General features: G+C 40.9%; 1 protein-coding gene across 2 annotated transcripts in view; it reads right to left on the bottom strand.

The window, feature by feature from the left end:
• The window catches only part of LOC114052207 (zinc finger protein 501-like), a 24,634-nt gene extending 21,228 nt beyond the window's left edge, over positions 1–3,406 (bottom strand). Inside the window, exon 1 of one of the 2 annotated variants that reach the window (XM_027874700.1) lies at positions 3,378–3,406. The gene's annotated coding sequence lies outside the window, so the exon portion shown is untranslated. The remainder of the gene's footprint in view (positions 1–3,377) is intronic. The other variant, XM_027874701.1, reaches the window with a different exon arrangement.
• Positions 3,407–12,049: the final 8,643 nt, after the last annotated feature.

The raw sequence follows: 12,049 nt of genomic DNA, 5'->3' as shown, positions 1-12,049 counted from the left end.
AAAGTAGTAATAAAACATGTCCCTGCTAACCCAGGGCACACTCTCACACCATCAGTAGGAAAAGTACCCATACCTAGGGCACACTCATGGAAAAGGGCACATGTAAGGAAAACACGATCAGGGCACATGCATTATATAATATCTTATATAATATATAATATTATTTAGCATATACAATTATGTATTATATATTATATAATATTAATCATATATTATTATATATAATGCACAATTATATATAATATTATATATTGCTTGTATAATATTATATTTATTATATAATATAAATATTATATAATAGTGGCAATTCGTGCCTCCCACACTGCAGCCTATCAGTATCATTTGCTCACATCATCACAAGGCTTCTGCTGGGTATGCTTTCCACTGGCGAGGCATGCAGAGTCTGACAGGCTTATAGTCTCTGATGGGTGGGTGGTTGTGGTCTATAATCCCTGCTGGGTGCTGTTCCTTACTAGTCTCACGTGACCACTGATGGTGCAACATTGGTCCTATCATAGCTGCATCTGCTATGACTCCACTGAGTAGAAAGTTGTAGAGCTTCTCTCTCCTTCTAGCTTCTGACTTCAGCTAGAGTTCTCAACTGAAGGTCTAGCTCTACATCTTAAGTGGAAGGGTGAGCTCTGCCATCTCTCTTTTGGCTTAAAGCCTAGAGACTTATGCTTACATCTTTTAGGAAGGTTAGTGCTCTCATACATCATCATCAGGCTGTAGAAACACAAACTCTTAGGGGCTTTCTTCTCCCTTAAGAAAAACCTGTCAATTCAAAATGGATTATAGATGTAGAATTAGAAGGAACCTCAGCAGTCAAATAATTTAACCCTCTGGTCTGATCAGCCACAGTCAGACACACTAAACCTTGATTCTAGCATAATGATGGCATTTTGGTCCTCTTTGAAAAACAAAGGACAACACAACAACAACAATTTAACCCTCTTATTTTACAAAAGAGGAAAGTGAGATCTAAAAATGTTAAGTGACTTGCCCAAGGTCACACTGGCGAGTAGCAGAGCTGGGATTCCACTTCAGATTCTGTGATTTCAAATTTATCACTCTCTTCACTACCCCGTGCTCTCTCCCTTGGCTGGAATTGGTATCTTTTCTCCTTTTTACCTTGGGGCCAAGGCAACAAGCATTTATTAAGTACTTACCTACTATGTGCCAGGCATTGTGCTAAGTACTGTCTTTACAAAAGTTGAAAGATAGAACCTGCCTTCAAGGAGCTCGCAGTCTAATAGAGGCAGATAATACACAAAAGCAAAATGGAGGTGGAGGTGTGGAGAGAGGAAATGTAGCCAGACATGGTTTTGAAATCCAGAAAATTAGAAACATAACCAGGAAGGTAATAAAGGTTAGTTGGGCCCCTCCACAATATGGAACCCCAAGGAGGAATTCACTAATGGAAAAAGGGGGCTGGCACAGTACAAGGATGTTCCAGAGTGAATAGGCTGCATGGATGTTCTGCTGAGATTGCAGATAAGACAAGGTGTTGAAATTTAGAAAATTAGAAGCATAACTAGAAGGGGAAAGTTTGTTAGTACATAGAACAACTACTCAGTCAAATAGTGTCAGCTGGCTTTAAGCCTATTTAAAAACATTTAAATTTTATTTATTTTATTTTTGATTTATGAAATAAAACAGATTTTAGGAGGCAGAGCCAAGATGGCGGAGTGAAAGCAATGACTTGCTTGGGCTCTCCCCCAAACCCCTCCAAATACCTGTAAAAAAATGGCTCTAAGCAAATTCTAAAGCAGCAGAACCCACAAAAAGACAAAGTGAAACAAATTTCCAGTCCAAGACAACCTGGATGGTTGATGGGAAAGGTATATTGCACCAGGGTGGGAGAGGAGCACAGTTTGGTGCCACAGCGAACCTGGAGCAGGCCTCAGAGGACTGATTCACAGGCAGCTGTGGTGATTTCTAGACTTCTCAACCCATGAACGCCAAAGACAACTTGGTAGGTCAGTGGGAAAAGTCTGTGACTGCAGTGAGAGAGACTAGGTCTCAGCCCCAAATCCCAAGCACAGCCCTGGGGCAGCAGCTGCCTTCTGAGCTTCCAGCCCACAGACTGAGGGGGGATCAAGTGGCTAATCAGAGGGGGATTGCAGGGATCTCTTTGCCAGTGCTGCGGCAGGAATCTCTTGCTTTGCCCGTGCTTGGATCTGCGTCACAGTTTGGAGGGGCAGTCCTGGGGCAAGGAGGAGCGCTGGTGTGGTGGAGTTTGCTGTGGTGGTGGAGAGGAAACACCTCACCCCTTGTCATAGCACCTTAGAAGAACTAAAAATTTACAGGTCCCTAGAAAGTATCTCTGAAAACAACTGTACAAACCCCCGAAGCTTGGGACAGTACATTCTCCACATTGGAAGCAGACTCTTACCTTAACAAAGAGTTTAAAACTCAAGTAATTGACTGGAATCAAGAGCAAACCTCAAAAAAAAAGTCAGACTATATTATCTTACTTTGGTGACAAAGAAGATCAAAACATACAACCAGAAGAAGAAAACAAAGTCAAAGCTCCTACATCCAAAGCCTCCAAGAAAAATATGGATCAGTCCCAGGCATTCGAAGAGCTCAAAAGGGATTTTGATAAGCAAGTAAGAGAAGTAGAGGAAAAGCTGGGAAGAGAAATGAGAGTGATGCAAGAAAATCACGAAAAACAAATCAACAGCTTGCTAAAGGAGACCCAAAAAAATACTGAAGAAAATAACACCTTAAAAAATAGCCTAAACTAAATGGCAAAATAAGTCCAAAAAGCCAATGAGAAGAATGCCCTAAAAAGCAAAACTGGCCAAATGGAAAAGGAAGTCCAAAAGATTACTGAAGAAAATACTTCCTTAAAAATTAGAATAGAGCAATTGGAAGCTAGTGATGTTATGAGAAATCAAGGCACTGTAAAACAAATCCAAAAGAATGAAAAATTAGAAAACAATGTGAAATACCTCATTGAAAAAACAACTGACCTGGAAAATAGATCCAGGAGAGAGAATTCAAAAATTATTGGACTATCTGAAAGCCATGATCAAAAAAAGAGCCTAGACATCATCTTTCAAGAAAATATCAAGGAAAACTACCCTGATATTTTAGAACCAGAGGGCAAAATAGAGATTAAAAGAATCCACCAATCATCTCCTGAAAGAGATCCCCAAAGGAAAACTCCTAGGAATATTGTAGCCAAATTCCAGAGTTCCCAGATCAAGGAGAAAATATTACAAGCAGCCAGAAAGAAACAATTCAAGTATTGTGGAAACACAATCAGGATAACACAAGATTTAGCAGCCTCTACATTAGGGTACCGCAAGGCATGGAATATAATATTCCAGAGGTCAAAGGAGATAGGATTACAACCAAGAATCACCTACCCAGCAAAACTGAGTAAAATCCTTCAGGAGAAAAGATGGTCATTCAGTGAAATAGAGGACTTTGAAGCATTCTTGATGAAAAGACCAGAGCTGAATAGAAAATTTGACTTTCAAATACAAGACTCAAGTGGAACATGAAGAGGTAAACAGGAAAGAGAAATCATAAGAGACTTATTAAGGTTGAACTGTTTACATTCCTGCATGGAAAGATGGTATTTGTAACTCATGAGACCTTTGTCAATATTAGGGTAGTTGGAGGGAAAAAATTATATGTATGTATGTATAGATAGATAGATAGATAGAGGGCACAGGGTGAGTTGAAGATGAAGGGGTCATATCTGGAGAATAAAATTAAGGGGTGAGAGAGGATTATACTAGGAGGAGAAAGGGAGAGGTAGAATGGGGTAAATATCTCACAAAAAAACAGAAAAGAAAAGGCTCTTACAGTGGAGGGGAAATGGGGGAAGGTGAAAGGGAATGACTGAATCTTATTCTCATAGGATTTGACTTAAGGCAGGAATAATATACACACTCAATTGTGTATGGAAATCTATCTTACCCTACAGGAAAATAGGGGGGGAAGGGGACAAGAGAGTATGGGGATGATAGAGAGGAGGGTAGATTGGGAAAGGGGGTAATCAGAAGCAAATACTTCTGAGGAGGGACAGAGTCAAAAGAAAGAATAGAATAAATGGGGGCACAGCGTAGGATTAAGGGAAATAGAGTTAGTTTTTCACAGCTTGTCTACTATGGAAGTGTTTTGCATAACTGCACATGTATAACCTATATTGAGTTGCTTGCCTTTTCAATGAGGGTGGGTGGGGAGGAAGGAAGGCAGAAAATTTGGAACCCAAAGTTTTAAAAACACATTAAAAAAAATGTTTTCACATGCAACTGGGAAATAAGAAATACAGGAAATGGGGCTATCCCACCCTACAGGAAAATAGAAGGGGAAGGGGATAAGAGAAGGTGGGGAGAGATAGAAGGGAAGGCAGACTAGGGGAAGGGGTATTCAGCATGCATGCCATCTTGGGGTGGGGGGAGGGGCGAGATGGGATGAAAATTTGGAGCTCAAAATCTTGTGGAAGTAAATGTTGAAAACTAAAAATAAATTTATTAATAAAAAAAGAAATAAAACAAGCATTTTCATAACAGAAAAAAAGATGATTGCACATGAAACTGCAAATCTTTTATGTATGACATGCTATTCCTTTTAAATATTATAATAAAGTAATCATGTAAATTTCTTTTTTTTTCCCTTTTTTTTTTCTTCCCTAGGGGCAGGTGGGTGGTTGGAACAATACAGCAAAAGGAGCTGAAAATCCTGAAGACAAAGATGGAGGGGGAAAACAAAGCATCCAAAGGAGATGGAAAAGAACAGGGAATTAGGAACCAAGAAGGGAGAGGAGTGTATACCATATCAGAAGAATGTTGTAGACAGATGAACACAATAAAACTGGATTTCAGACAGGTCTTTCATGGAGCACCCATCATGTCCACCGACAGCCCATAGGTATATCCCTAGAGAATTTTAATTCACCGTCTCTGCCTTTTGAACCTCCTACGGACCAGGAAATTCAAAAGGAGAACAAGGAGGAACAGATTCTGGTACCTTTCCAACAAAAAGGAACAACTTTGGGGTCATATTAATCCCCTACATCAAAGGACATGAAGGAAAAAAAAGAATGGCTGTAATTTGCAGACTTTTAGGGGTTGAGAGCTGGAAGCCAAATTACAAGAGACTGAGAAGTGGATGGATTTGAAGAAATGGAGACCACAAGTATAAATGATGCTTTTTGTGAAAGGGAGAAGAGATACAGAACAGTATCTTAAGATTATTAATAGCAGGATCAAGTGAAAGCTTTTTTAAGGATGAGGGAGATCTGGTTAAGTTGGTTGGTATCAGAGAAAGAGCCCACAGATAAGAAGATACTGAAGATGAGAGAAGGATGGGCTCAAGAGCATAAGTAAAAGGGTTAACTTCAAGAAGGCCACCTCTTCACAAGAAACTAGAGCAAAAGAGAAGAAAATAAAGGATGTTGATGTTGAAAGAATTTGAAGTAGAGCATTTAGAGTGAAATGGGGAGTTCCTGATGGATGGCTTCAATTTTCTTTGTATGTTGGTAGGGCAGTCTCACAAATCACACGACTCCTGAGGCATAGCTACACAGTCTAGAAACAGTTCATCTGAAAAAGAAGGGAGGGATTTTAGTGCACTACAAGCTGAATATGAGGCTACAGAATGCCATGAAAGTCAAGAAAGTGAATGCAACCTGAGGCTATGGTAAGGGAGGTCAGGGATTGTCCCTAGTTATTTGTCCTGCTAATCTGTCCTAATGAAAAGTTTTGCTGTTTGGTTTGTTTCCTGGTCTGTTAGTAGATAATGTGCAGGATGGACTTTCAAAAAATATTTGTCTTAATGATGATTTTACATACTATTCGCCCCACCCCACCCCAGCAAACCTGCCATATTGAAGAGTTGACATGACATAGCATGTAGAAGGTACCTCAATCTGTCAATGCACATTTATTTGAATTGTCTTAGGAAAATTCTGAAGATCACCTGGCGAGATATGGTACCCAACACTGAGGTCTTCTCTCCAGCTGAACTGCTAAGCATTCAAACTCTGCTGCAGAGATCTTAACTTCAATGGGCTAGCCACATTGTCTGAATGCCAAATGTACATGTACCTAAAAAAATGTTTTACAGAGAACTCACACAAGGTGAAAGATCACAAAGCAATTTAGAACTGTGCCCAAAGGGCTATAAAAATGTGCATACCCTTTGACCCAGTAATAGCACTTCTAGGGCTGTATCCCAGAGAGATCATACAAATGGGGAAAAGAACTGCATGTACAAAAATATTTATAGTGGCTCTTTCTGTGGGGGCAAAGAATTGGAAATTGAGAGGATGCCCATCAATTGAGGAATGGCTGAACAAGTTGTGGTATGTGAATGTAATGGAATACTATTGTGTTATAAGAAATGATGAACAGGCTAACTTCAGAAAAACCTGGAAAGACTTGTATGGTCTGATGCTGAGCAAAACGAGCAGAACCAGGAGAACGTTATACACAGCAACAGCCACATTGTGCAAGACTGATATTGATAGACTTAACCCTTCTCAGCAATGCAAGGATCTAAGACATCTCCAAAAGCCTCATGGTGGAAAATGCTATCCACATCCAAAGAAAGAACTATGGAGTTTGAATGCAGATTGAAGCATGCTATTTGCAATTCTTTTTTTCTTCTGTTGTGTTTTGTTTCCTCTTTCTGGTGGTTCCTCCTATTGGTTCTAATTCTTACCTACAACATCACTAATGTTAAAATATGTTTGACAGGAATGTATATGTATAGCCTATATCAGATTGAGCGCCATATTGGAGAGGGAGGCGGGGAGGGAGAGGCAGAAAAACTTTAAACTCAAAAGCTTATGGAAGTGATTGTTGATAATTCAAAATAAATTAATTAAAAAAATTTTTAAAAAAGAATCTTGCCAGCAATGACTGAGAGAAGACCCCCTCCCCACCGTGATTGTCACAGGACACTCTCATTTCCTTTACCTTTATAGAGATGGACAGTGGAGGTATTCTTGACCTCCTAGAGGATAACCTCCTTTTGCCATATAACCCCGAAGATTTCAGTCAACTTTTGTGTGAGCCATGGACCCTCTGCCTTGTGAATCTCAGCTGGAATAGAATCAGCACAGGTGCTTTGCCACATGAGAAGAGCCTAATGGCATTCAAAACCTCTCCTTCAGTTGGAAGTTCAGCTAGAGAGGGATTGACTTCAATCTGAGGTAAATGGTCAATGACTTCAGCATTGATCGATGACGGTCTGTTAAGAACACTATGGAAGTGTTCAGCCCATCTCTCCAGGATCATGTCCTTATCATTAATCAATGTGCTACATAGTTGAGATGTACTGTAGGTCTTTGGCCCTTAAATAGCCTTCAGGACATCCTAAAAGTGCTTTGAATTGTTACTATCAGCATAAAGCTGAATTTCATCTGCCTTCTTACCAAGTTAAGAATCTTGCATTTCTCTAAGCTTCACTTGCACTTTACTTTTGATGGAGTTAAATGCTGCCTTCTTAGAGATGGATGAACTATCTTGAGGGTAAACCCTGGGGAGTTCTCATTTTTCATTTACCAGCTTTGGAATTTCTCCATCATTTTCATCAAACCAGTTTTGGTGTTTGAGAGCGTTCTGGTCCAGATGAGTAAATGTGGTGCTATACACCAAATCTCTGAAAGCTGCCCACTCCTTTTCTGCTCCATTGTTGCCAACTGTGTATTGGCTCAACTGTCCCTCCAAGTTAGCAACAAACTGTTCAAACACAGAGAAGCACTCTAATCTGTTGGCATTAAGTCTTATGATAGTTGTCTGGCCTTGGGGCTGCCCTTTTGTTGAATGTGAATGTTTAGCTTAGAGAAGACAAGTCTGTGATTGGTCCAGCACTGCACCACCCATTGCCATAGTCACTCTCACATCCTCTCTGTCTCTTCTCCTTATAATGACATAGTTTATTAAATGCTAATGTTTGCTGCCAGGGTGCATCCATGAAGTTTTATTGCATTTAGGTAAACAGAAGACAGTGTTGATGATGAGAAGGGCATGAACTGCACAAGTCTTCAGTAGTAAGTGATCATTGCTGTTGCTGTTTCCAACTCCATTCCTCCCGAGGACTCCCTGTCATGTCTTATAGTCTGTGCCTACTTTGGCATTAAAGTCACCTAGAATTACAAGCTTGTCCTCTTTTGGCATATTGATAATGAGGGTTTCTAGGTCTCCATAAAATTTTTCTCATCAGGATTCATCATGTTGGGAATCATACGCACTGATGATAGTGGTAGGTGGCAATCCTGCAAGTGGCAATCACATTGTCACAAGCCTGTTGTTCACTCCTTTTGGTAGGCATCCAAGCTTGTTGATTAGATTAGTTTTGATTGCAAAACCTATGCCAGCTTCACAGTGCTCCCCATCATCCCAACCACTCCAGAAAGAATGTGTACCCAGCTCTGACTTTAGTAAGCTGGCCTTCATTTGCCAGCCTTGTTTCACTCAGGGCTGCTATTTGGATGTGATACCGGCTGAGTTCCCTTGCAATAAGAGCTGTTCATCTTTCAGGACTACTGGATTTCATGTTGTCCATAAGCATGTGCATATTCCATGTACTAATGGTGAATGGAATCATCTTGGCAAAAGTTTGTACATTTTTTGTGTGTTTCAACTGCAGGGTAGAATTCCCAGCTGCCACAGTAAGCAGGCCAGGGTTAGATTAGGTTAAGCAGACATTTTTTTTTGGGGGGGGGCTAGGCAATGGGGTTAAGTGATTCGTGCAGAGTCACACAGCTAGTAAGTGTTATGTGTCTGAGGCCAGATTTGAACTCAGGTCCTCCTGAATCTGGGGCCGGTGTTCTATCCACCGTGCCACCTATCTTCCCCTAAGCAGACAATTTTTAAGACACCTTTTCTAGCCCCTTCCTCACACCAGGAAGTGAGCAGTATGGTTCTTAAAAAAGGTTGCTCAAAGGGCAGCTAGGTGGTGCAGTGGATAGAGCTCCAGCTTTGGAGTCAGGAGGACCTGAGTTCAAATTTGGCCTCAGACACTTGACACTTACTAGCTGCATGACCCTGGGCAAGTCACTTAACCCTGATTGCCTCACCAAAAAAAAAAGACTTCTCAGACACCCACGGGGCTACTGAATCCCAGTGCACCTTCAGTCCAGTAAGAAGATGACCTTATGGTCACCTATAAGTAGGGTTATGACTACTGCTCCCCGTGTATCAGCTCCTACAGCTTCATCACTTGACTGTAGCCACAGGCCTTTGATGCTGATAAAAATGGTAAAATGGTATGGGTAGGGGCAGCTAGGTGGCACAGTGGATAGAGCACTAGCACTGGAGTCAGGAGGACCTGAGTTCAAATCTGACCTCAGACACATAGCACTTACTAGTTGTGTGACCCTGAGCAAGTCACTTAACCCCATTGCCTAGCGAAAAAAGAAAAAAATGGTATGGGTGATGTCTTTTGACTTGCCCATATATTGGATTTAAGTGAGGCAGAGTTGCCCAAAGTTGTCAGCCTCATTCTCTCCCAGAGTCATCAAAGTCCAGTGGCAGGACAAAAGTCACGATGACTGGGATGACTCAGGATACAGTGGACAACCTTGATGCCTTTGATGTCTAACCAAGCTTTAAGTAGTCCACAGCGCCTGCTTCAGCCACCTTCACGGCCTATTGAAATAAATTGTCCACATCCTCCTATTCCACCCAGGAAGTCTTCACATGTTTGGGGTAAACACCCCCCTAACTCATCCATGGGTTTGAGACCCCTAGGTTACCCTCAACCTGGTTTAGCCCATCTGCTGAAATAGTTTACAAGGTGTGGCTGCTCCACGTGCTACAGCTTCTTGGAGCCACAGGTGAGAGTTGGGTGGCAGGTGGACAGCAAAGGTAGATGAGCAGCCCTGAAAAGAGCTTGGCAAGCCCTCACACCAGAGGAACTAGTCTTTCCAGAATACCCACATACTTGGGCTTCTACCAATAAGCCTGAGAGGTTCCATGATGGGAAGTGATATGAGTACTAATCGCTTTGGGTGGGGAGGAGCTGGGCCTGTGGAAGGGCAGGGCCCTGGAGGAATGGGATCTGGAATTCCAGCAGGATATAATAGAAGGGGAGAAGAATATGAAGTCCCAGACATAAAGTTCCGATTTTAGATGTGATAGCTAGGCTTTCATTTGTTTTTTGTTTTATCTTGTGTAGACAGAGATCTTTATCATTCTTGCATGTTAGTAATGGTAATAAAATTACATTTTTATGGATGTTAGAAATTTATTGACCTAATATTTGTAAGTGATCTGTTTGGTTGAGTAAAACTGTGTAATGCAGTGTTTCCAAAAGAGAGAAAACCTGATTTTTTAAAAAATGTATAATATCCCTAAAGTTTTGGCACTGTACCTTATGCCATTGAATTCCCAAAGTGTCCTCCCCCCAAAATTTGTTTTTTACTGTGCTTCAAATACATAGAAAAACTAGCTATAAAAAGAAGAGAGAAGATCCTGACAAGGAAGAAAGTAGGATATTTCTCTCTCCTCCCTCCCTCCCTCTCCTAACCTGCATCCCTGGTCATGTAGCTTTGAAAAAGAGCCGCTTAAGTAGCAAAAGACATAGCACCCAATGGAGAGTACAGTCACACACTCCAAGCATACATGGATATATAGAGTTGGTCACTCAGAGGAGGAAGCAGCTTCTAGGAGTGGGACCTCTGGCAGCAGAGAAGGGAGCTAGCTAGCTGTGGATTCAAGAGAGAGTCAACCCTAGCAATACAGAATCAAACTGTGGAGAGAAGAGCAGGCCTAAGGATCCCAGCTGAGCAGTACAGACACAGCACCCAGGAGAGAGAAGCATAAGAACTCTACAAAGGAAGGAAATTCCCATAGCTGTGAGTTTCCTCCATGTGTGCCTGGTTACCATAGCACTCTAAACATGGTGCCCAGTCTTCCCATGGATACTGTGTATATTGGTGGAGCAGCATATCCTGGTTTATGGGGGCAATGTTTTATAGCTATTCTTCTTATTATTATTATTATTGTGTCATTGCTGTTTGTCTTTCATTTTCAAAGAGAACCAATGACATCAGGAGGATGATGTCTTGACTTGTGAGTGAATTGGATTTCAGTGAGGCAGAGCTATGCAAAGTCACCAGCCCCACTCTCTCTCCCAGAGTCATCCAAGTTCAGTAGCAAGACAAAGGTTAAGATGACTAGGGATGGCCCAGGAAGCAATGGGTCTCAGTTTGTCTGAAGCCATGCCCATCCAATGACAACAGTCTAGGTAAGAGTTGAGGTAAAACATGTGTCTGTTGGCTGATTGTTAATGGGAAACACACCAGTAGGAGTTGATGAGGATAGCTTTGGGAGTGTGTACCCACAGATAACCCACCCTAGAAACCAAGAGTAGTAACTACCCTCTCAGGACCTAATCTTGAGCTCCTGTGCAAGTTGGAGGAATACCCCAGAGGGACTTGTTACATTATGAAATATACAAATTCAGAAACAATAAACAGGATAACATAGAAATAAATCTGCCCAGTCTCAGACTGCCTGGCATCTAAATTTTCCAAGATTTTGTTTGGGTATGGATCTGTGATTTAATTTGGCAAGTTGTCTGTAACTTACAGCCATAGAGAGTTGCCTGAGGGGACTGAGAAGTTAAATGGTTTGTCCATCATGGTCTCACAGATATCATTTGGTTTGGGGTTTATTTGTTGGTTTGTATATTTTTATTATAGATATCATTAGGAATCATCAACAAACTAAACTGTTAAATATACAAAGAATAAAAAATATTTTACATGAAGCTATAAACTTTCTGTTATTAATTTTCAAAAGTGTGCATTGTTTTTTGGACATGGCTAATCAAGAAAATTTGTTTTACTGACTAGGCATGTTTATTACAAGGCTTTTGTTTTTCTATCTTTTTCCATGGGGAAGGTGGGAAAGGAGGGTTTTTCATAATTGAAAAAAAAATTTTAAGATATACATTAAATTTAACAAGGTAGTAACAAAAAAAAAATGTCCTTCCTTGTATCTGTGTCCCTTTCTGAATTTTTCATTTTCTTTTATGTATTTTATGTTATGATGCCATTTACAGATAGTATTGGTCA

Source organism: Vombatus ursinus, unplaced genomic scaffold, assembly GCF_900497805.2.
Source record: "Vombatus ursinus unplaced genomic scaffold, bare-nosed wombat genome assembly UNPS02014807.1, whole genome shotgun sequence".
Lineage (NCBI taxonomy): Eukaryota > Metazoa > Chordata > Mammalia > Diprotodontia > Vombatidae > Vombatus > Vombatus ursinus.
The sequence above is the reverse complement of the archived record's forward strand: the minus strand, read 5'-3'. Positions and strand labels throughout refer to the sequence as shown.